We start from the raw sequence: 25,211 nt of genomic DNA, 5'->3' as shown, positions 1-25,211 counted from the left end.
CTTACACCTTATTAGCCCCTATATTAGATACACCTTCCAAAGTAATCTAATGGCATCATAATGTATATGCTGTTAATGCTATTTTGTACACATAGCCTGTTACCAAAGACTCCTTTGTGTGTGGCGTTCAATGGAAGGGCAAAGACATGGCAGTAAGCACCAAACACACTAGCATAGGTTTCTTTATATAGCCTCCAGTTAATCCAAAATGCTGCTGCAAGAATTATTACAAGAACAAGAAAATACAAACACATAACTCCAGTTCTTAAATCCTTACACTGGCTCCCGGTTAAGTTTAGAGAAGATTTCAAAATCCTCCTTTTAACATATAAAGCCTTAAATGGCCAAAGTCCAGCTTACTTGTCTGAATTTATCATGATTTACAAACCAGAACACATGTAAAGATCTCATGATGCCAGTCTGCTTATGATTCCAAGAATTAATAAAATAACAGTGGGAGGTCGAGCTTTTAGTTACAGGGCCCCTAAACTGTGGAATGGTCTGCCTGCTACTATAAGAGATGCCGCTTCAGTGTCAGCTTTCAAATACCAGCTGACGACTCACTACTTCAGTTTAGCATATCCTGACTAGAGCTGCTGATTAACTGTACAGACTGCATCTCTGTTGTTAGTCATTAGTACTAAGACATAAGTAATATGATTGTTATAATTTGTTACTAACCCTCACCTGTTCTGTTTCTCTTCTCGGTACTCAAATGTGGCACTTGGTGCCATGGCCCATCTGCCAAGTTGTTTTGCCTGCCTAAGGTAAAGTCATCTGTAATGTAGGATCGCAGGCATCATTGGGTAGATGGGTCCTTTCATCAGATTGGCAGGCCCAGTGCTGTCTCAGCTGTGGAATGGCCAATTAAGGGAGGGAGCTTGATGGCTGATGTCTCCAGGACTCTTAATAAATCCAAATCATATTATGTGATATCATCTACTGTTAAATTCTGCTCCGTACTTGTAATATTTAAATTTTTATACTGTATTGAGGATAACTTGTGTTCTGTGGATTGTATTGTATTGTATTGACCTCCTTCTTTTTGGCACCCACTGCATGTTGAACCTACCTGGAAAGGGGTGTCTCTTTGAATTGCCTTTTCTTCCATTTTTTCCCTACAAGGGTTTTTTGGGAGTTTTTCCTTGTCTTCTTAGAGAGTCAAGGCTGGGGGGCTGTCAAGAGGCAGGGCCTGTTAAAGCCCATTGCGGCACGTCTTGTGTGATTTTGGGCTATACAAAAATAAATTGTATTGTGTAGGTTAACAAACATCAAAGTAGTGGGGTTTATCTTTGGTAGACCATTGTAGCCAATGATGTCCAATGTGTCTTTTCCTATGGGTCCTTTGGTGGCTAATAGGTCCTATCCTGGAACTGCATACACTGATGGCAATGAGTATGGTGGAAGAATGATGCAGTTGATGCTGCTTTCCCGCATTCACTAGTGGTGTTAACATTTTTACATCTCCTGTTGCTGAAGATAGAGTAGACTTTTTGTCAGGTTGCGCCAGTTATTCAGGAGGAATGCCACTCTGCTTCAGGTAGTCTTTGATCTCATTAGAACTTTTATCCTCGTGACGTGACCTGTCTACCTTAGCTGTGCCTATGGGATAAGGCCTAAATGCTGACTAAGTCTACTCTGTCAAGGACTTTTAGATTTGTTACTCTGTCCTGCTATTTGATGCCCATGATTCAACTCTGGGACCTCATGTGGAAACAAGCTTTTTACACTGTCCAGGTTTCATAGTCATAAAGAAGACTATTCAGTACAAATGCTTTGTATACGTCAATCTTTGTAATGAGCCTGATAATGTTTGTTTTTTTTAGTGTTATTCCATTCCCTGTAAACCCAACACTAAAAAAGCATTCTGCCAAATGTGTTCCTAGTATTAGAAACAGATTATCTATGAAGACATATACAGTGCATCCGGAAAGTATTCACAGCGCATCACTTTTTCCACATTTTGTTATGTTATGGCCTTATTCCAAAATGGATTAAATTCATTTTTTTCCTCAGAATTCTACACACAACACCACGTAATGACAATGTGAAAAATGTTTACTTGAAATTTTTGCAAATATATTAAAAATAAAAAAATTGAGGAAGCACATGTACATAAGTATTCACTGCCTTTGCCATGAAGCTGAAAATTTAGCTCAGGTGCATCCTGTTTCCCCTGATCATCCTTGAGATGTTTCTGCAGCTTAATTGGAGTCCACCTGTGGTAAATTCAGTTGATTGGACATGATTTGGAAAGGCACACACCTGTCTATATAAGGTCCCACAGTTGACAGTTCATGTCAGAGCACAAACCAAGCATGAAGTCAAAGGAATTGTCTGTAGACCTCCTAAACAGGATTGTCTCGAGGCACAAATCTGGGGAAGGTTACAGAAAAATTTCTGCTGCTTTGAAGGTCCAAATGAGCACAGTGGCCTCCATCATCCGTAAGTGGAAGAAGTTCGAAACCATCAGGACTCTTCCTAGAGCTGGCCGGCCATCTAAACTGAGCGATCAGGGGAGAAGGGCCTTAGCCAGGGAGGTGTCCAAGAACCCAATGGTCACTCTGTCAGAGCTTCAGAGGTCCTCTATAGAGAGAGGAGAACTTTCCAGAAGGACAACCATCTCCGCAGCAATCCACCAATCAGGCCTGTATCGTAGAGTGGCCAGACGGAAGCCACTCCTTAGTAAAAGGCACATGGCAGCCCGCTTGGAGTTTGCCAAAAGGCACCTGAAGGATTCTCAGACCATGAGAAACAAAATTCTCTGGTCTGATGAGACAAAGATTGAACTGTTTGGTGTGAATGCCAGGCGTCACGTTTGGAGGAAACCAGGCACCGCTCATCACCAGGCCAATAGTGAAGCAGTGAAGCATGGTGGTGGCAGCATCATGCTGTGGGGATGTTTTTCAGCATCAGGAGCTGGGAGGCTATTCAGGATAAAGGGAAAGATAACTGCAGCAATTTACAGAGACATCCTGGATGAAAACCTGCTCCAGAGTGCTCTTGATGTTAGACTGGGGCGATGGTTCATCTTTCAGCAGGACAACGATCCTAAGCACACAGCCAAGATATCAAAGGAGTGGCTTCAGGACAACTTTGTGAATGTCCTTGAGTGGCCCAGACTTGAATCCGATTGAACATCTCTGGAGAGATCTTAAAATGGCTGTGCACCGACGCTTCCCATCCAACCTGATGGAGCTTGAGAGGTGCTGTAAAGAGGAATGGGCAAAACTGGCCAAGGATGGGTGTGCCAAGCTTGTGGCATCATATTCAAAAAGACTTGAGGCTGTAATTGCTGCCGAAGGTGCATCGACAAAGTATTGAGCAAAGGCTGTGAATACTTATGTACATGTGATTTCTCAGTTTTTTTATTTTTAATAAATTTGCAAAAACCTCAAGTAAACTTTTTTCACGTTGTCATTATGGGGTGTTGTGTGTAGAATTCTGAGGAAAAAAAATGAATTTAATCTATTTCGGAATAAGGCTGTAACAAAACAAATTGTGGAAAAAGTGATACGCTGTGAATACTTTCCGGATGCACTGTAATATATAAAGTAGATGTAATATATAGTTGATGTAACAAACAGTAAACACCCCTTTTACAATATTATATCCTTTTATTCCTCAATTTTCTAACCTGTTTATCAAGTTTGGGGTCACAGATAGCCAATGTGAGTTCCAGCAGGATAAGGCACATTGCTGGATAGGGTGCCAGTAGATTAAAGGACAAAAGAATCACAATGAGAGAATTTAGAGTCACCAATTAATCTAACATGCACATCTTTGGGACAAAAGAATATATTGACAGATGACCTTTTTAGACATGGGGAAACATTCAGACACCACACAGACAGACTGCTGCAGTGCACCACTGTACACCTGCTTATAGTATTAAAAATTTAAAATATTCCTGAGCTTCTAAAGAAGAAGGCAGGTAAAAAAAAAAATGTGCCTTACACATGTGTATTTAGCTGATAAATTTACTCTACATTTGAACCAAGAAGGAAATTTCAGTAAAATGTAGTAGTATTGCAACAAAGTTCACAAAAAGCAATACAAAGCGGTCAGGTAATAAGCAAATTGAGAATTCTTTAAACATCAATGGTGGCAGAATATCTGCAGACCTGAATCTGACCCATATTGGTGCATAATTTGAATTCTATTGACCTAAAAATTAGTACATGATCTTTAAAACCACATACAAACAGATGGGTGGATCGATCAAAATCTACTTTACTTTAAAGTTGTGAATGTCCTGGCTGAGAGAAAAAAAAATCTTTTCCAAAGTTTTTCTCTTGCGTGGAACCCAAGATCTATTGGTCTTTTGTGTGCTAATTAAGATCAGTGTTATGAGATCACTTTGTGTATACATTTTATTTGAGATGACAAAATCTGGACTTTCACAGTATGATATACTAAATGTCTAAAGGTCAGCATTGTTGGGGCACACTAGAACCTGAAGTTGTCCTGAGGACATTGCTACATATAGTGGACAGCAGGTTCCACTTGAGATAGCTCTGGCCTAGTATTCCCACCAAAGGATCACCTAGCTCATGGCATATAAGTGTTTTTGAGTCTACCAGTTATCATCCCATAAGTACGTAAGGTAGGTGGTTTAAAAGAGGTTCTCATCCAGGAAACCAAAACAAAATAAACTAAATGTATCTGGCGATAAAAAAAAAAACAGAACAAAACAAGATCTGCAGGGGTAACAAGGCCAGAAGACCACCCAGCCCCCACTAGGCATTCTACCTAACATAAATGTTCATAATTCATCCCTCTGTGTTTTCAGGTTTCATGAGACAGGATTTGATGAAGTTGGTCTAATGGACAGCTCGGGCGCCCACCTTCAATCCATCGTTTTAGGGGGCTGCATGGTGCCTTGATTAGGTGGTGGTGGTGGTGGTACAGATTGCCATCACAGAAAAAACGTGCAAAGACAGAAGAGATAAGCAAAGATTGCAGATACCTGAAAGAATATTATAATTCTATGCCCATATAGTCTATTAGGAATACAACAAAAATGTAGCTATGAAAAAGCCAAATTAAAACAATGGGGTTTTAGCATTTTTTTTTAATATTCCACACATTAGCATTGAGAATTTCTGTTGGTAAAGTATTTCAGATTTTAGATGCATAACAGAAAAAGGCCTCCTCACAACTTCTTTTAAGCTTTGCTCTTGGAATTATAAGCAGACCACCATTAGAAGATCTAAGGTTACAACATTGAATGTATGGGGACCGGCATTCTAAAATATATGACAGGGCGAGATTTTTTTTAAGGTTTTATAAACCGTCAGAAAAAAAATTGAAATGTAGACATGTCAGGTAATTGAAAGGAACTACTCTGGGCATCTCTGTCCTAGGAGGATTTATTTTGCTGATGTGCTCGCCTTGCTTGTGTATTAGCAGTGGGAGGAAAAGTAAAAGGGATACCGTTTAGCCAGTGTTAGTGGATTAGTGACTTTGTGTTTCTTCTGCGATTTCGTTTTGCTGACGTGCTCGCCTCACTTGTGTTATTAGCAGCTAAGCCAGATTTCTGTTTCCACGGAGGCGGAGCCCTTACCCTGACTTCACCTTTCACTTCCGGACTGGACAGACACACACACTTCCACTCGTAGACATTTACATATAAGATTAGTAGTATTTTAAAGTCAAATCTGATTGAAACGGGGAACTAGTGTAATGGCGCTAAGGCTTGTGAGATGTGCTGAAATTTTCTTTTTATAGTCAAAATTCTTGCTGCGGCATTCTGCACTAATTGCAACCGATTGATGTCTTTCTTAGATAGTCCTATTAGGAGTGCATTACAGTAATCTAGTTGACTAAAATCAAAAGCGTGAACAAATTTTTCAGTGTATTTTAATGTTATAAGAGGTATAACTTTTGCTATATACCTTAAGTGAAAAAAATGAAGTCCCAGTAATCTGGTTAATATGCAATTTAAAGTTAAGATCAGAGTCAATTGTTTAGACTTCAGTGTATTCTGTGCAGTTCTGTGTATATCTGACAATTGATGTGTATAAGATGTTGTAGCAATGCATTTCCAATTTGGGATCAATAATCTCACTGTCTACGTAAAGCAAACAAAACTTGGAATAAGGAGAAAAAATCGACACACTGTGAAAACTGATAAAATATTTGAAAGAAAACCAGCTGCACTGTAAAACACAGCAGAGTATTTATCAGGGTATATCCAGCATAATAGTTTTAAAAAGCAAAAAGAGAAAAGGTCAATCTTCCATCTTCATTGATATGTTAGAATACCTGAACCTTTGGCAACAGTTGTTCATAAAGAGTTTGTCAAGGGGTGTGCAATAAAACTGTGACAAAGCGGGAAGACTAGCATTAGACTTCAGCTGTGTCATGGGATTATATGCAAAATTCAGCACACGATGGTACTGTGGGGTGTTGGTGTTGACAGATTTGCAAATTAACAGAACAGTTTTTTTAAAAAATCAACATAGTAGAACCATTAGTCACAAGAGTAGAGTGGACTGAGATCATTAATGGAGTCCCTCAGGGGTTTGTCCTTGTTCCGGTACTTTTTCTGATTTATATTAAAGACATTGATTCCAATGATACTAACATTGGAGCAATGGCAGACACCGAGGAGGCAGCAAAAGCAATTCAGAAAATCTTGGACAAGCTTCAGAACTGGGTGATCACTTAGGAAATGCAGTTTAATATAGCAAAGTCCAACACATGGGCAAAAGATATGCCAATTATAAATACAAGATGGGAGACACTGTCCTACAGAAAGAAACCTCTGAAAAGGATTTGGGATTTTATCTAAAAATGTGCAGAATAGACTTAAAGGGTAAATAAAATGTTAGGTTATATCATAATAATTGTTGAATATAACTTGAGTCGTTTTGCTCAGATTATATAATGCACAAGTCAAACCACATCTGAAGTATTGTGTACACTTCTGGTCTTCTCGCTATAAGAAAGACATAGGAGCATTGGAACCCATGCCAGGTGCATTGCAGGACTTAAGGACATGTTGTACTCTGACAGACTACAAGAATTAAACCTAGTTAGTCATAAGAGGCTAGGTGGGACTTAATCCAGGTTTTCTATATTCTCAAAAACTAGATCTAGCAGATTTTGTTCATCTTATCAGTGAATAATAACGTACTTGAGAACACCAGTAGAAATTAAAGAGAAAGGCATTAAAACCAGAAAGTATGTTTCTTTAGTTGTAGGACTCTGGAACAAACCACCAAGCCATGTACTTGAAGTAGAAACCTTAGCAACCTTTAAGAATACTCTGGATGAGGTATTCTGACAGTTTAGATATTAACTAAACTAACGGTCATGACTGACTGAACTGTCTCCTCTGGTTTATCATATTTCTTATTTTTTAATGTTCTTTAATGATAATTTTTCAGTGCCAGTCAGGAATGCAAACAATTTTTTGATTCTTTTTGAAGGAAGAACATTGAAGAGAGTTACAGTAATGCTAACAGGAGGACATAAAGGCATGATTAAAGAGGGGTAGAGATGAACTTTATACAGTATTATGATGATAATGATTGATCTGTTTGATGTTTTTATTCAAAGCAATTCACAAACACAGTACTACCAATAAGCTGTTTTATGAAATGAGGTTAATAGTAGTATATAGTGTGATTATGTGACATGCTGAAAGCTGTAAAATGAATTAGCTATAGACATTCCACCAAATGCCTTGTAGTTTATAGTAAAACACCCTAGCAAGTAGGGTACACTTCATAGAGCACATGTAAATGTGTTACCACATGCTTTTTATATTGAATGACAATATGGAGGTCCAGTGAGTGATGAAACTGCCTGATAGCTCCAAGAGACTGAGGTTGAATTCCTCCTCAGGTATTATTTGTGTGCTGTTTGCATGTTCTTCTTCTCTGTATGGATTTTCTATAACTAGTTCCTGCCTGGTTCTTGATGCTACCAGCATGGGATGTCACCCCCTTACCAGCCTGAAGCGGACTAGAAGGGTTTAAGAATACTTTATGAAATCGCACAACTCTACTGAGTTATACAGCTTTCTTTTTGTTATGACAAGCTGTCCTAAATAGAATTCTAGAAATACTATTTTACCTGATCTTCCTTATTTCTTCTTATTCAATACTTGTAAAAACAGGTCTGTATAAACTGAGTTAGGAAACTGTGTGATATAGACCTGCACACAGTATACCCACTTGCCTTCTATCCTCATTTCAAGTCAACATTCTCCACAAACTGAAAAGTAATTTTGACAGGGTTAAGTTGTATAGATTTCTGTTATCTTGTGATCCTTTTCTCTCCTTTAATATGGTCTTGTTGATGACAGACTTAATCATGTAGTGGTGAATAGTGCTTGATTAGAGTGTATGAAATGTAATTTAAAAGATTTCTTTAGAGAAAATGGCATCTCGTCAGTTGTCAGTGTCCCTGTACACTGAGTCAGAGTGAAGCTTTTTACTATAAATGTCTGTTTGTCTAAGTGTCTTAGCATACAGAAAGAAATATTAGTAGCTGAACATTTCCTCATAAAGCTGAACAGATTTATCCTAGTAATATATAAATACACCACATCACACAAAGGAACTACTGGCAATGTGCTAAAAAAAGCCAAAGCAGCTGGATTTGAGAGGCAAATGTGTGTGTACTGTTAAGCTTAATAACGCAATTCAGCAATGATCTTTGACCCACAACAATCCCAGTTCTGAGCTGAAAGTCGCAATGCTCAAAAACTGTTTACCCATTCAAACTGCATTTTGGCAACAATACACTGAGCAGTGTTATCAAGCTGAATGCAAATCAGGGCAATCAAATGAAATATTAGCTGTCATCGAAAATTCTATGTATACTTACTAAAAAACACTTGACCTGCAATGCATCTGGGTATGTAAGATGAATTAGATTCTCTACAGAAAGCGTTTTCGGTAGCCGGGAATACAAAGAACTGCCTTCAGCTTAGTTCTTCATAGTCAGACTATCCAAGTTATATGAACGTTATTGCAGTGTTTCAACAGCTTATGTTATCAATGCACTTACTGCCTTTTTCACAATTTTTTTTGCATTACCTACACCTGTGAAGCCATTGTGAAAATACAGTGGTTCAAAAAGGAATGTCATGAGATATATGACCATTCTGTGCTTTATCTCTGCAATGGATTGCTGCCCCATAGAATCGGTTTCCCCAATACTTTCAAGATAGACCTATACAAAAGAACGTATTATCTGTCATCAGATTCAAAGCCTGAACTAATTCTCTATAGGTTGCCTTTCTATTGTAGGGCCGACTCACCCACAAGAGCCCAATTTAGAATGGCAGAACAAGCTAGCCAGCTGGTGATGAGAGACAGTAATGATAAACTTTATGTCACAATGCCATGCTTCTGAATTACTTTCATTAACTGTAAAGGACTGACTTTATTGCACTCTATTTTAAATTTATTACAGTCATAACCTGAAAATATATAAGGAGAATTTTGATATTTTTACTGATCTTTCTGAAATTTAAATAAAATGCTTGGGGTTGTGCTTTTTTATGTTTATTAAATACGTTTGCCCTGTCTAAATAATGTTTAATGTTAATATACTACATTAAATGAATGGTGTTGCAACACAATTAAAGTTAGTGCCGCTGTCTCATGGATCAAACAGTCTCATTTGACTCCCAAACCTGGTCATAATCTGTGGAAGTTTGCATGTTCTCCCCATGCCACCTAATACTTGTGCTTCCCCTCACCATATCGTAAACATGTGTGTTAAGTTAACTGGTGATTCTAAATTGGCATGGTGTGAGTTTTTATATGAGCGAGCCATGTAATGTACTGGTAACCCCGTCCAGGATTAGTTGCTCCCTTACGCCTGGCTGCCCGCGACCTTGAATTGGGTTAAGCAGGCTTGAGAATGTTAATGTATATTGCATGAGGATAAAATGTTATTGAAAAAGAATTTTTGAAGATTTGAGAAATGTGGTTTTATTATATATGAGCAGTGACTAAAAGTGCTGCTCTATGCAATTTTTTTGCATCAGTGTATTTTATTTAATAGTGTTTTTTGGCAGGGCTTACTATAGGATGACATATATTTGCATATACAGTACACATCCTTGAATTTATACATACTGATTAAAATAATAGCTATAATTACTACAAAAGTAAAACATCTCAAATGATTAAATACATATAAGTTTAAAAGATAAGTATTCTGCCTATCTTTTTAGGCAATACAATTCTTGGAGCAAAAGCAAAGCTAAAGATATTAAATGCATTTTAATGAATTTATTAATATTCATTATTTTTTTTAAATTAAGGCTTTTCAGAATATGTTTCGGAAATGGAAAAATTTATTGACATAGTGACATATATAGTAAGTAGTGTGGTTCAGTTAGACAGCAGGGGAAGCCTTGTTACAGTCTTTAATGTTGCCATATATTTGATAGTATCTGTGTGTTCTAAATATTATTTTTGATAAAATATTGAATTGGTAATAGCACAAAATTTAATGACAGAAGAAAAGCAAAACAATAAATGCTACCTTAATCGTGAAAAGCAAGCACAATGCATAAAGTACAATTGACCCATCATCATTATTTTCTGTGACTCTGCACAAAGTACCAAATGTGGTATGACATAGTGCAGTCCTTGGATTATGGGATCACATTCATTCAATCAAAGTGTCCCACGTGTTCATGTCACAGATCACCTGGGAAAAAAAGACTATTTCTGAACCTGCTTGTCTGAATTTTAAAGCTGACCTTCTCCTAGACTATGACAATAAGAACAGTCTGTGCTGGGTATGTTTAGAATCCTTCAAACTGCCACAATCAGAATCTGAAGTAGATCTCTACCAATCTTCTGCAGTTCAGTCATCGTCTCACACAGTATTACTACCAGTCAGATCACTTTCTGTTATGCAGCAACAAAAGTTCAAGTTTGTTCTCTTGATTTTCCTTCTTTTCTTAGGGCTTCTCATAAATTGAAGGAGATTTTCCCCGCTGTTACACCCAATTTTGTGTTTACCTCGGGTTGTTACTGTAGATGCAGCAGATGTGGTTGTCTCTGTGGCTCCTAAACTCTGCAATGAGTTGTTTTAGGTTGGTAAGATTCAGAATCAGGTTATTGTTATGATGTCAGCTTAACACATTATTCCTATATTTCATTTGATTGATGATGCTAATAAGGTCAGTCATTATGGCCTATCCATCCATCAATCATCGAACTTGTGTAATTAATTTTATGGTTTCAGTACTGGAAGCAGAGCTTATTTCAACTTGGAACTTGACTGAGTTGGCATGCAAATTTACAATATACTCTTACTGACTCGTATAAGGCTACACTAGAAAACCTAAGGAAATATTCCACACATCATTGTGAGCTAGGACAGAAAAGAAGAGTACTAAAAGAAACTGACCTTAAGGACACAGAAAGAAAGAACTAGCAGTTCTAACCAATTTTAATCACTGTGATATCAGCATATCTAATGGTGTGATTGGTGTTTAGTGTTATATATAGTACATAGGGTTTCCTCTTCAGGCCTGAGGATCTATCGGTGTTTGAAATCTTCATGCTGGAGTTGTTGGTACCTATGTTTACTACCTGAGGTCTGAACATTCAGAAATTTAGTATAAAACTATTAAACTTTGCTCCCTAAAGTCAGCACGGCACTTTTTAGTATTCTTGTGGTGACCTCTTTTCTCCCCCTTGCACTCCAAGGTCCTCTAACTTGGTCCTTCTTGCCTCTGTTATACTGTTAGACTACCTGTAATCATACTGACTCTCATCAGCTTCTTCTTAAACATCTGCTCCTCTCAAAGTCTTATCCCAAGTTCTCCATTTATGCAGGCATGCCTGAAAAACTTGCGAAATCTAATTAACACAAACACATACTCAAGCAGAAGTGGACTCTCTGCTCATTAGAGAACAGCTGAAATTTGACATAATCAAAATCAAAAAAGGGTCAAAAAGTAGATCATCTTTTTTATGTTGAAGGTGGTAGCAGTGCAGTGCTCTTGGGAGATATGCCCTGCTAATAAACTGCACATAACACAGTGGTTGACGTAATTCCTTTATTCAGTTCACTGTTATCACGCCTCCCCTTAAGCACCACTTTCCCAGTCTTTTTTGTCTGAACAAATTTCTAAGTATTATTTCCTATTAAGCATGACTATACATTAGACATATATAAATGAAAGACCTGTGCGTGTGTGTGTGTGTGTGTGCGTGTGGTGTGTGTGTGTGTGTATGGAGTAGTCTGCACTGCTCAACTACAGCCGTTCGGTGGCACATGCATGCACTTTTACATTTTTTCGGTGAGTGCTTGCCGCTCACTTCTCATTACGAAAGGCCACCATGCAACAACTACATTGTGCTAGTGACACAGATAAAAAGATACAACATCTCAACGAGGCAAACATCTGGCTCAACAAAGTGCAAGTGTAACACCTCTGCAATGGAGGGCAAGGCTTGATGTTTTCACTAAAAACATTGTCTATCTGGAGGTATTTTCTTAAGACAAAGATTAAAAGGACTCACATGCCAGCAATACAGCTAAAATATGGTATATTGCCAAAGTCTTCTTAACGAAAGTAAGTTGGGCACCAAGCATAGGTAGGTCCACATCCTCTGCATGGAGTAATTCTTAAGACTTAGCTCATGAGTCTATTTTTGTGCCAAAGACCGCACACAGCTAGTTTGATATAACTGGGCACTCATAGGTTACCAGGATTAAATAAGGCTAAATATGCCCTTTTATTTATTTTTTCCTTAGAGCATGCAGAATTGGGTTGTTTTGTTTCTTATGTTTTATCTAGTGCCGTGTTTTGTCTTAATAATTAATTAAGAGTAATTTCAATGTAAAGCAAAGGTGATGTAATAAACAGCAGTTCTCCTATACTATAAACAGAATCCTGTTTAGACACCAAATCAATACAGATGGAGAAAGAAAGGCAACATTCTTCAGTTGTTTCCCTCATTACAGCTTTGCTTTTTAAGCTTTAAACCTCCCAAGAGTTTATCTTCTATTTTGAATCAGAACACAATTGTTTAGTGATTTGATACCAAGTAATGACCTTCTAGCATGGAAGTTTAACTTGTCCTCTATGTAATTCTCTTTCAGTTTGTATATTCCATACCTTATTAACGGTATCTCTTTATCTATTTTCTGAATCCACATTTTAATCAAAAATTTGCTGGTCACCAGAGTGTTGTCCATCAGGTTTCAGCATAAAACATGAGCTAACCACAGGAGGATGCCATTCCATTGCTGGCCCACACTCATTCACTGACTCTAAGTAGGCGCATAGGAGGAAAACTGATTTCCTTCAGAAGATGCAAACACACATGATGAAGATAGACACAGACAGTGAACTGGCTGCAAATCAAGCAACGTAAATAACCAATGTTGTCAAATTTGCATCAGATATGATGCACTTAAACTAATTTTTTTCTTGATTAATTTATGAAAAATATCATGTAGAAGCAAAGAAGTCATGGAGAGTCATTTGTATCCTTATTGTCCAAGGATTAAATGTTACCTCCATGTCTTTTGCTTTCTCTTTGGTTTTTATAAGTAACAATTCCATCAATCTTAGATGGTTTCAGTCTAGCTTTGTCTATATTATGAAGCAACATGGGTATTAGACCTTTACCACTGGCACACAATACGTTTGAGGATTTTAAAGCTCATTCCACTTGTGACCTCCTGGAACTGTCGGTCGGGAATGATAAGCTAATTACAGAGTCATCACATAAGACTGAAACAGCATCAAGCCATCTATTGGATGAGCAGCTGGTGGAAAGGCTTTGATTTAATCAAGGCGCATTTCTCGACAGACTAATTGTTCTGATTTATGGTTATCACCTGTATCTCATAGGTGCTCGCAAGCAGCACTAATTAAAGGATTATTTTCAACTACACAGAGTTTAAATGCCCCACTGATTTCAGTGACTTTGGATGCTGCAGAACTGTATTCACTAAATTGGGACCCTGCTGCTGTGACCTTTCCTTGTTTCTGTCTCCTTTTCTATTCCCTTGTCTACTTTTATAGAGTTGCCGAAATACAATAAGCCACACAGTAGTCTTTGCCAAACATCTTAAAAAATATTACATTTTTGTTCCTGAACTAAACCTTTCCTACACTCATTACTGGATATTTTGATTTTGTTCCTGCTGCATATGTTATTTCATAGCTTTCATAGTTAACATTTAAATCAGATGACTTTTTTCTCTTTGTATTATATGTATCTGATGTGGGTTGAAAGTCACTTACAAATAATTATAGAGGTTTTTTTAGCAGATGGCATTAAAGTAATCCATTTGTCTGGGAGAGCTCTTGGTTTGCACAAGCCCTCTTTCAAGAACTTCTACTTTCTCATTTAGAGTTATCAAGTACATGCAACATCCTTTAATAAACTTACTGTGTCTATTTTTTGTTAAGCCATTTTTTGTTAAGTCAACAACTACATTTTTTCATAAAGCACAATTGTGGCGTAGCCAATCTGACTAAGGTGTCAAGGAATAGAACTCAGATCGGGTGGAACCTTATGATGGATTTTATATATATATGTGTGTTTTCTTTTTTAAAACTTTCCTTGCATTTATAAAATAAATCATTAATTTATTTAAAATGAATCAAATGTCAACCGCTTTCGTTTCCATACTTGTAAATACATTCATTATATTAATGTACTGCGTTATTGCAGTTTCAGGTTTTATTGATGTTTTTGCCATAACCAAAACAAATTTAATTCAGTTTAATGGATTCTTTTTATGTGCTCTTCCATGTATACACTAATTACATATATAACATGAAAAATGAAATACAACATAAACACAAAACATAATGTTGCAACATAAATAGAGAACTAGCATGCATTATCTGCATATAAATCTATACGGGATGGTCTTTTGTCCAAACTTTAACTGTCAATTCAGTCAATTTTAAAATAAATAATTCTTTAGGTAAACAATGACAATTTATTAGGACAAAAGATATCTGATATGTGACTATGCATTCGTTCAAAAATCACATCAGACCTGTTTTCACATCTAATAAGATTTTGCTACCTTTAATTTGTAAGTGAAAACGATTTGTTTAGAAAAAATTGTGCACACCTTTTGTAATGGGGATGTAACTGTTTTCAGATTTAAACAATCATCTCACAAATTATATGGAAAGATAATTTGCACTCATGTGATGTCAAATGAGGCGCTAATGATTAGCCCTTGTAAAGATAACAGCTTTTCTCCAAAATTGATGACCAACCAAGGAAAATTTTTATTGAGGAAACTACATAAGAGGCCATCGCTTTAAAGGGGCTGATTTTAGGGAAGTAGCTGGCCATTCCTTGCATATTACCATCACAATTTTGCACATTCTCCACAAGTCTGAGCTATGAGGTAAAGTGGTAAAATGAAAGTCATAGAAAAATGTGAGTAGATATGTAAACTCTTACTACACATTGTGGAAATATTATCACATTGCTTAAAAGTGTAATCAGGCTGACCTAGGTAACTATAGGCCAGTGAGCTTAACATGTATCACAGGTAAATTAATGGGAGCAATTATTAAGGAGAAAATTGAAAAGTCAACATGCAATCAAGTAATATCCTGATTGTATTGGGTGAGGTAAAAATTGATGTGCCTCAGGGTTCAGTGCTGGGCCTGCTGCTCTTTTTAATATACAATACTGTACATATATACTCAGCAAAAAAAGAAACATTCCTTTTTCAGGACTGTGTATTTCAACAATAATGTTTTAAAAATCCAAATAACTTTACAGATCTTCATTGTAAAGGGTTTAAACAATGTTTTCCATGCATGTTCAATTAACCATAATCAATTAATTAACATGCACCTGTGGAATGGTCATTAAGACCTTAACAGCTTACAGAAAGTAGGCATTTAAGGTCACAGTTCTAAAAACGCAGGACACTAAAGAGACTTGTCTACCGACTGTGAAAGATGCCCAGGGTCCCTGCTCATCTGCGTGAACGTGCATTAGGCATGCTGCAGGGAGGCATGAGGACTGCTGATGTGGCTAGGGCAATAAATTGCCATGTCTGCACTGTGAGACGCCTAAGACAGCGCTACAGGGAGACAGGAAGGACAGCTGATCATCCTCGCAGTGGAAGACCACGTGTAACAACACCTGCACAGGATCGGTACATCCGAATATCACACCTGTGTGACAGGTACAGGATGGCCACAACAACTGCCCGAGTCACACCAGGAACACACAATCCCTCCATCAGTGCTCAGACTGTCCGCAATAGGCTGAGAGAGGCTGGACTGAGGGCTTGTAGGCCTGTTGTAAGGCAGGTCCTTACCAGACATCACCAGCAACAAAGCCGCCTATGGGCACAAACCCACCTTCGCTGGACCAGACAGGAGTGGCAAAAAGTGCTCTTCACTGATGAGTCACGGTTTTGTCTCACCAGGGGTGATGGACAGATTCGTGCTTATCGTCGAAGGAATTGAGCACGTCTGGGACCTGTTGGATCGTAAGGTGAGGGCTAGGGCCATTCCCCCCAGAAATGTCCAGGAACTTGCAGGTGCCTTGGTGGAAGAGTGGGGTAACATCTCGCAGCAAGAACTGACAAATCTGGTCCAGTCCATGAGGAGGAGATGCACTGCAGTACTTCAAGCAGCTGGTGGCCACACCAGATACTGACTGGTACTTTTGATTTTGAGCCTCCCTTCATTCAGGGACACATTGTGAAACATTTTTAGTTTATGTCTTATGGTGTTGACTCTTTTAGTGTTCATACAAATATTTACACATTAAGTTTACTGAAAGTAAAAACAGTTGAAAGTCAGAGAACGTTTCTTTTTTTGCTGACTATATATATCACATATACAGTATATGTATATAAATAATCGGGATAAAAATAATTAACAGTGTTGTAAACTTTGTGGATTATACCAAACTAGTTAAATGACAGATGATTCAGAATCAGCTCATCATTACAGAGGGATTTAGATAGAATACAAGTATAATCACATGAAGTTTAATGTAACTAAATGTAATCTATTACAGATGGGAAGTAAAAACATAAAAAAATGTACAAAGCAAAAATGAAGATCTTAGGAGTCTTTGTGAACTCTTCATTACCTGCAGTACTTCCAGACAACATATAAAGGTCATTAAGAAGGCTAACAGGATGTTAGGTTACATAGTATATAGTGTACAGTCAAAGGATGTTATTTCTAAGCAGTGTAATTAGTGATGAGCGAACCCTACAGAGTCTGGTTTGCTTTGAGTTCAGATGAACTTTGCCAGAATACATTGAAGTCAGTTTGAAAGGAGAAACTGAACTAGTTTTTAGTGGCTTAAAATTGTGCAATGGTGTTTTAAGTGTCCCTAAAGACTAGTGGAGAATCTGCCAACTATTTTGGACAAATTATTGTGGCCAAAAATGTGATCTGAGCTATAAAGCAGCAATTCCTTATAAAACAAAAATGCAAATGGAACAATAACCACAAGTAAAATACAAGAAATGGCCACAAACTAGCAATAAGTGATATATATACAGTATATATATATATACACATCTATCATTGCGCTCATGGAGTTCTAATCTTGGGACACACATTTGTCTGGTGACCCATTGTTTGCACAGGCTGCTGCTGCAAGTCTTTTTTGCTTCCAGACTCTGCAGATGCTTTGCTCTTTTCTCTTCCATGAGGAAGATAGAAACATCTTTTAAACAGTAATAAATCTTTCACTGTTATTATTATTTCACCAGGATAAATGTTTCTTTCTCGGGGTGAAGCATCTACAACTGTCTTAAAGTATGTATGCATGAAAGTTCTGCAATTGGGGGCTACAGCTGTATGATGTCACACTGACCTCAAAGAGCATCATGGGGTACTGGGGAAAAAAATATTCACCTACATCGGCCAAATTTCACTGGGCAAATTTCCAGGAAAATATTTGCCAAACAACATATTTGCTGTAAAAAAGTTTTGGGAAATTTTACCAGTCAATACTATATACAGTACAATTTAGTGCACTGGTGAGACCTCATCTGTAGTACTGTGTACAGATTGTGTCTCTGTATTACAAAAATACAAAGAAGCACTAAGAAACGTACAAAGAATGGCAATTAGGCTGATTCCAGCACCATGAGGTAAAAGCTGTGTATGAAGATTGAAGGAATTGAACCTTTTCAGTTTAGGAAAACATAAGTTAAGAGTTGACATGATTAACATTTTTAAAATTATAAAAGGAATTAGTATAATGGATCCCAACTATTACTTTGAATTGAGTTCTTCAATACGAACACCAGAAAGTCAAACTTACCTGCAAAAACCGACTGCCTTAAGTGCGTCTCATTTTCAGGATACCACAGCTCACAGCCTGCTGCAGACTCTGTACATTTTGAATGATCAGAAGGACTGAGTAAATCAACCTTGTATTATATTGAGCTGTTAGTTACCACACCTTTTTAGCCATAAAACTATAAGGCCAATAAGAGTGCAGTTATAGCCAGCAGCCACCTCCTCTGGAACTCACTGTGTGTAGGTAACTAAATAATAAATAAAAATGGCAGCATTTTTGAAATTAAAGTAATAAACAACGCTACTATTATATACTATAATGCCCATCCATTTTATGAACTTTGTTTTCTTTTACAAGGTAAACTGAAGCCTAACCTGGAAACATCACCCTGCACAAGCTTACTCAAACAAGCACAGCCAAGTCAGAAAAAACACTTACATTAACTTGAGTAGCATGGTGGGCCAGTATTTAGTGCAGAGGCCTTACAGACACAAAATGTCCAGTTTGTATTACTTGACTGTTGTCAGTGTGGAACATGTTCTTCCTCCCTGTGTCTGCATGGGCGTATGTGGCAATTCCAAATTGGCCCCACATTTGTATGTGGATGTGTGTATCCTGCATTGATATCCCAGCATTGGTAGGTTTTTGCCTCTTACAACTGCAGTATATGGTATGTGAGAGTCAGGCATCAGTAACAGTTACAAGTTAGGTGTGGTTAGCGTTTTGTTGTAATGTACTGTTGATGATGCTTGGTCTTTATCCTTCTTGGTTGTCTCTAAGGTGAAGAAATACACTAGATCTGACGTTTGTAAAGATTTCACATCCATCCATCCATTATCCAACCCGCTATATCCTAACTACAGGGTCACTGGGGAGTCTGCTGGAGCCAATCCCAGCCAACACAGGGTGCAAGGCAGGAAACAAACCCTGGGCAGGGTGCCAGCCCACCGCAGGGAGATTTCACATTACAGTGTTAAATTTCTTCTTCAGTTTATGCTTTAAACATGTTGTTTTTTTCTTTCTCTTAGTGTCATTCTTACAAAAATAAATAAATATTCAAATATCATTTCATGACAAACGAATGCATTTTGTATGTGTTTTTGGCCTTTTCATTTTTATTAGCTAACTTTACAGAGTAGAGGAATACTTGTTGGCATGCTACAGATCACAAGCTCTTTTCAATTAACCATGCTTTTTGATTATGCAGTGCCATGCTGCCGGTCACGGATAATTGAGTTTTAACTGTATTTGAAGCCATTTTATCAATATTAGTTAATTTATTACTCTGCAACTCCCATTAAACTTTTGAAGTAGCCAGTCACCGTGGGCAGTTCGCTTCTAATAAGTCTGAAACATCTAAGATTCATTGGTAAAGATTTCATGTTACAGTAAGAAATGCATTTTTTAATAATTTGCAGGCTTCAAAGTAAATTGAGCTCCTCATGTAATCTTGAACAAATACATAATGTAGTACAGAAGTTAAATAAAATTATTTGTATGTAAATATTTAGTGAGAGGAGGGGCTGATGTAAATCTGGCTGGCTTAGGACTAAACAAGTGCCACATACAGTTTGAAAGTGCTGAATATTATAAGGTTACATCTATCCACAGCCTATAGGTTTCACCCATTTGAGGTCAGTCTCCCCAGATCTGTTGAGGCTTCTTTACAAAAATGCTGCTGAAAGGTTGAAATCAGTAAAAGGAATATTGAGGATTCCAAAAAAAAGCTTAAGGACTGTCAGAAAAAAAGAGATACTGTACAAGTGAGCAAAAGTAACAAATATCAGTTGCAAAATAATCTTCTGAATTAAAAGCTAGATGGTGTCAGATCAATATAAAAGAAGGAGCCGCCAAGCTGAGAGAGCAGATAAAGGCTGATGCACTGAAGTAAATGCAGACTGCCTTTGTATATTTGGGATTAACCAGATGGAACTCACTTCAAATGAGATCTAGGCCCCAGTCTTGACAAACAGTTGGAGTTGCAACTCCAACAAATAAACTGAGAGCCTGAAGTAATCTTTCTATTATCATCATTTAATGCATCATCTCGAAAAGGATCATTTGTATATTTTGATGAGTAATTACAGTAATTCTCAGATGTTGTAACTTCTGGTCTGCCACAGCAGGTTCCCCTGTGCTTTTCAACAAAATACACAAATCCAGTCAAGGTCCACAATCTTATGTGGTGCTGGCCTCTTGGGTGTGTTTTGCGCTGCACTGAATTTATTCAACTGTTTTGTGACAATATAATCGGCATCGTATTGTGTGTTACATAAAAAAGTGAGAACACAATTCAAACAAATTTGGGTATGCTTAGAAGACAAATACAACAAGAAGGACGTAATGGTAATTTACAATTTACAATTGCATAAAGAACCAACTCAGAAAAGCAACAACTTCAAAATTAGCACATAAGAAATCCATAGCACCTAGCAAAGCCCAGCAGATAAGATCCAGTTGTTAGAATCATGGAGCTGCATTTTAAAACTTGATTGGAAGCTCAATGAGAAGAAAAGTGCTCACTGCACTAGATTCAGAGGCATTTGTTTTGTTCGGGTCATAAGCCTACTCTTCAGCTACTTGTACTGACAGTCACGTGACCATATTGAGACTGGATTCTTATATACACTCACCCTTCATCTTCTGTAATGACAGCTTTTTCTCACCTATTCTCACCTTTTCTCCTTTCATCTGCCCTGGCTTTGTTCCCTCCTCTGTATCTTATCTTCTCTTTCCTTTTCAGTTGCACAGCTAATTAAGGTTATACCAGCAAAACATTGTGTCTTTAACCTTCTTTCTTTTCCAGTATGATAAAAACCTTTGACCTTTTTTTCTTCATATTCAGCATGTCATCTGGTGTTGTATTCATTGTCTGTTGTTTTATATAAATTGTCTTTAGGACACATGTAAGTAATTATCTTATTGTATTGTGAACATATAAACTTTAATTTTTGGGATATTTAGACTTTCATCCAAAAATGCTAATTACTTTCTACTCTTCTAGCATTGCAAATAATAAAAAACCTTATAATAAAGTCACAGTATGATAACTTCCAGTTTTACAACATTATTAGTGATGCGTCACGGATAAGAGTTACTGGGACAACCTGCCATAAAATTTAAGATTACACTAAATATCCTGAGTGGGAGTGACAGAATTGGACAGGAAATATCAATTGACTTAGGCTTCAAGTTTTACTTAATAACACGAATGACACCCCAAAGGTATTCAGTTGAGAAGAAGCCAATAAGAGCTTTACTGAAAACGAGGGATGCGCCTGGGGGAGGTTAACAGCATTTTTTATTTACTTGAAAATCTACTGCCACTTAATAAATATGGAGAGGACTAATCATACGCCTCTGTGGGTTTTCTGTCACAGAGTAGAGAATTTCTGTCACCATACTTATTGCTTTTTGTTAAAAATTTTTCATGTACAAAAAAATTCTATTATTTTTGGTTCTTTGCAATTATTTATTTTAAAGAAGCAGCTAATTCCATTCATCTCTTTTATAATACTTATTGTTTCATACCAGGTAAAAATGTTTCTGAATGAAATGTAGCGTAGACAAGCTCTTCGTGTTCAGTTGCTTTATATTTTCAGGCCAACTAGACACCTAATCAGTGCTTAATTTGTGCTTAATGAATTAAATCTTTATATGGTATTTTAATATTTAAAATCGTCATATTTAAATATATGCTAAATTCTAGTTAACGCTAAATTACAAAACAATAGAGCAGTAATAGTTTTTTTGACAAATCAAAAAAAAAAAAACCTTCTGTAAGCCTGTCTTTTATATCCATATTCTTTAATTTTGTGAAAAGTTTCTTCTGGTAAGCGGATTGCAAGTACCGTGTGCCCTTATAACAGCACTGGGCACAAGTCAGATGCCAGCTGAAGAGTCTGATGTGTGAAGTGATGCCTCTCTCTTTTAGGTATCCTGGTCTCATCATACAGGCTGTTAGCCACTCTAAAACTGGCCAGTGCGAGAGAATGTAAGCATGAGTGAGCCTGTAAATTTGACCTCTGATAAACTAGCATGTCATGCCTGGTTGGCTCCTGCCATGTGCCCTATCTTTCCAAAATAAGCCCATGTTCCTTGTGACCCAGTAATGAAGTAAATGCATCAGAATGTTGGACATTGTGGTTTCTTTTTAGGTATCCATTTGAAAAGCTGTTAATTGTCTATTAACTTTTCATTAATGATGCTATTCACAAAAAAAAAAATTACCAATGAAAGTAATTTGTCTATCCATTTTCTTCATCTTACTTATCCAGGTCCAGATCTCAAATGCAGCAGCCTAAGCATAGGCGCCCAGTCATCCCTTTTATCTGTCAACTTGTCCAGGTGGATACCAAGGCATTCCCAGGACAGCTTGGAAATATAATCTCCAGTGTGTCCTGGATCTTCCCAGAGGTGTCCTCCTGGTTGGACATGCCAGAAACACCTCTACAGGGAGGAGTCCAGGAGTATCATAATTAAATGCCCTAACTACCTCCACTACTTCCTTTCAATGTAGAAGTACAGTGTTTTACTTTGAGATTCTCCAAAATGTCTGCTCTCCTCACCCTTTCTCTAAGGCTGAGCCTAGACACACTGAGAAGGAAGCTCATTTCCACCCTTTATAAAAGCAGTTTGGTTAGATTTCTCATTACCATCAGCTTGTGGCCATAGATGAAGGTAGGAACATAGATCGAACAGCAAATTGGGAGCTTTGCCTTTAAACTTAGCTCCCTCTTCACCTCAAATGCCTGGTATGAAGTCTGCATATCTGCTTATGCCACTGCAATTCACCTGTCCATTTCTCTGCCCCTTCTTCTCTAGCTTGTAAACAAGACCCTGAGATATACAAACTCCTCCAACTGAGGTTGCAACTCCTCTCCAGCCTGAAGAAGGTACTCCTCCATTTTCTGGCTGAGAACCATGACCTCAGACTCATCCCAACCACTTCACACTCCACCACAAACTGCCCCAGTGCTCACTTGAAGTCAACACCTGATGAATCCAACAGGAACACGTCATCTGCAAAAAAAGGAAAGGAAATCCTGAGGTCTCCGAACTGGACCCCCTCCACTCCATTGTTGCACTTAGAAATTTGTTCATAAACATTATGAACAAGAGGAACAAAAGACAACCTTGGAGGAGTCCCACACCTGCTGGCAGCAAGTATGACTTACTGCCACCCATGCAAACCAAGCTCTCAGTCTGGTTTTACAGAGACTAAATAGCCTGTAGCAGGTCTGATACTCCATTTTCCCAAATTACCCGCAGATGACACCCTGCGGGACACAGTTGTGTGCACAAAAAATATGCAGACTGATTGGATATACTCCCATGAACCCTCCAGAATTCACATGAAAGTAAAGAGCTAGTGAATTGTTTAACAACAGGGATGAAATCTGCATTGTTCCTTCTGAGGAGGTGCAATTACCAGAAAGACCCTCCTTTCTAGCACCCTGGCATAGACCATCTCTGGCAGGCTATGTAGTGTGATCCCCCTAAACTTACAGCATGTAGTAGGGTACAGCTTCTTAAAAATGGGGACTACCACCCCAGTTTTCCAATCCTGAGGCACTGTCCCATACCTCCATGTAATGTTGAAAAGTCATGTAAACCAAGGCAGGTGAACAGTATCCAGGACCTTCAGTAACTCTGGGCAGATATCATCTACCCATGGAGCCTTGCCAATAAAAATAATAAGACATTTCCAGCAGGTTACTGTTGTTTAGTATTATCATAATATGTTTTAAAACATGCAGCTGTTAATAAGTTTTATAACATGTTAAAATCAGCTGTTAACTAGTAACTAAATTCAAGTTTTACAAAATCACTATTTCTTAGTAGTAAACGAGAGTTAAAATTCTATCTTTAAAATATCCTACTATACAATTAAATAACAGGCAAAGAAATAAATGAAGGAAATGTTAATAAAAATGTACTACATTTCGACATAAAAACCCCATAAATAATATTCACCACTTGGAAAGTTTATTATTATAAAATATTGAATTGTAGTGGATTCGTTTTGGCAATGTTCAACAGAAAAAGACTCTTTAACGTCAAAGTGAAAACAGATTATTTACAATTATCCATCTCGCTATATCCTGACTACAGGGTCACGGGGATCTGCTGGACCCAATCCCAGCCAATACAGGGTGCAAGGCAGGAAACAAACCCCGGGCAGGGCGCCAGCCTACCGCAGGGCACACATACACACCCACACATCAAGCACACACTAAGGACAATTTAGAATCGCCAATGTACCTAACCTGCATGTCTTTGGACTGTGGGAGGAAACCCATGCAGACATGGGGAGAACATGCAAACTCCACACAGGGAGGACCCGGGAAGCGAACCTGGGTCCCCTAAGTGCAAGGCAGCAGCGCTACCCACTGCGCCACCGTGCTGCCCATTTACAGTTATATAAATACAAAATAATTTACCCACCTTAATTTGACACACCTAAATCAACACTGGTGCAGCCAATTAGTTTTAAAGGTCACATGATTAGTTCAGTGGAGATTACCTGTTTGTAGGCAGGGGGTTTTAATTAACTGCTGTTATTGGTGAAAGAATTGTTTTCCAGCAAGACAATAACCACAAGAATAAAGCCAAGCCTTAAAAAGCAACAATGTGAATGTCCTGGAGAGACCAATTCAGAGTCCAGATCTCAATCCAATTGAGAATTTGTGGTTGCACTTCAAGATGACTGTTCACTTACAATCCACTTTGCAACCCGACAGAGCCTGAGCAGTTCTACAAAGAAAAAATAGAAAATGACAAGTGTTCAAATATGCAAAGCTGATAGAGATCTGTGCATAAAGACTCCTGCCATAATAAGCAGAAGTAATACATATGCAATCAATTATATTGTGCTTCTGTAATTGTTTTGGATCACTTTGCAGAGATCTATTTTCACTTTGAAATTAAAGTGTAAAAAAGCCCAAT

The sequence above is a fragment of the Polypterus senegalus genome, chromosome 7, assembly GCF_016835505.1.
Source record: "Polypterus senegalus isolate Bchr_013 chromosome 7, ASM1683550v1, whole genome shotgun sequence".
Taxonomy (NCBI): domain Eukaryota; kingdom Metazoa; phylum Chordata; class Cladistia; order Polypteriformes; family Polypteridae; genus Polypterus; species Polypterus senegalus.
This window is presented reverse-complemented; position numbering follows the sequence as displayed.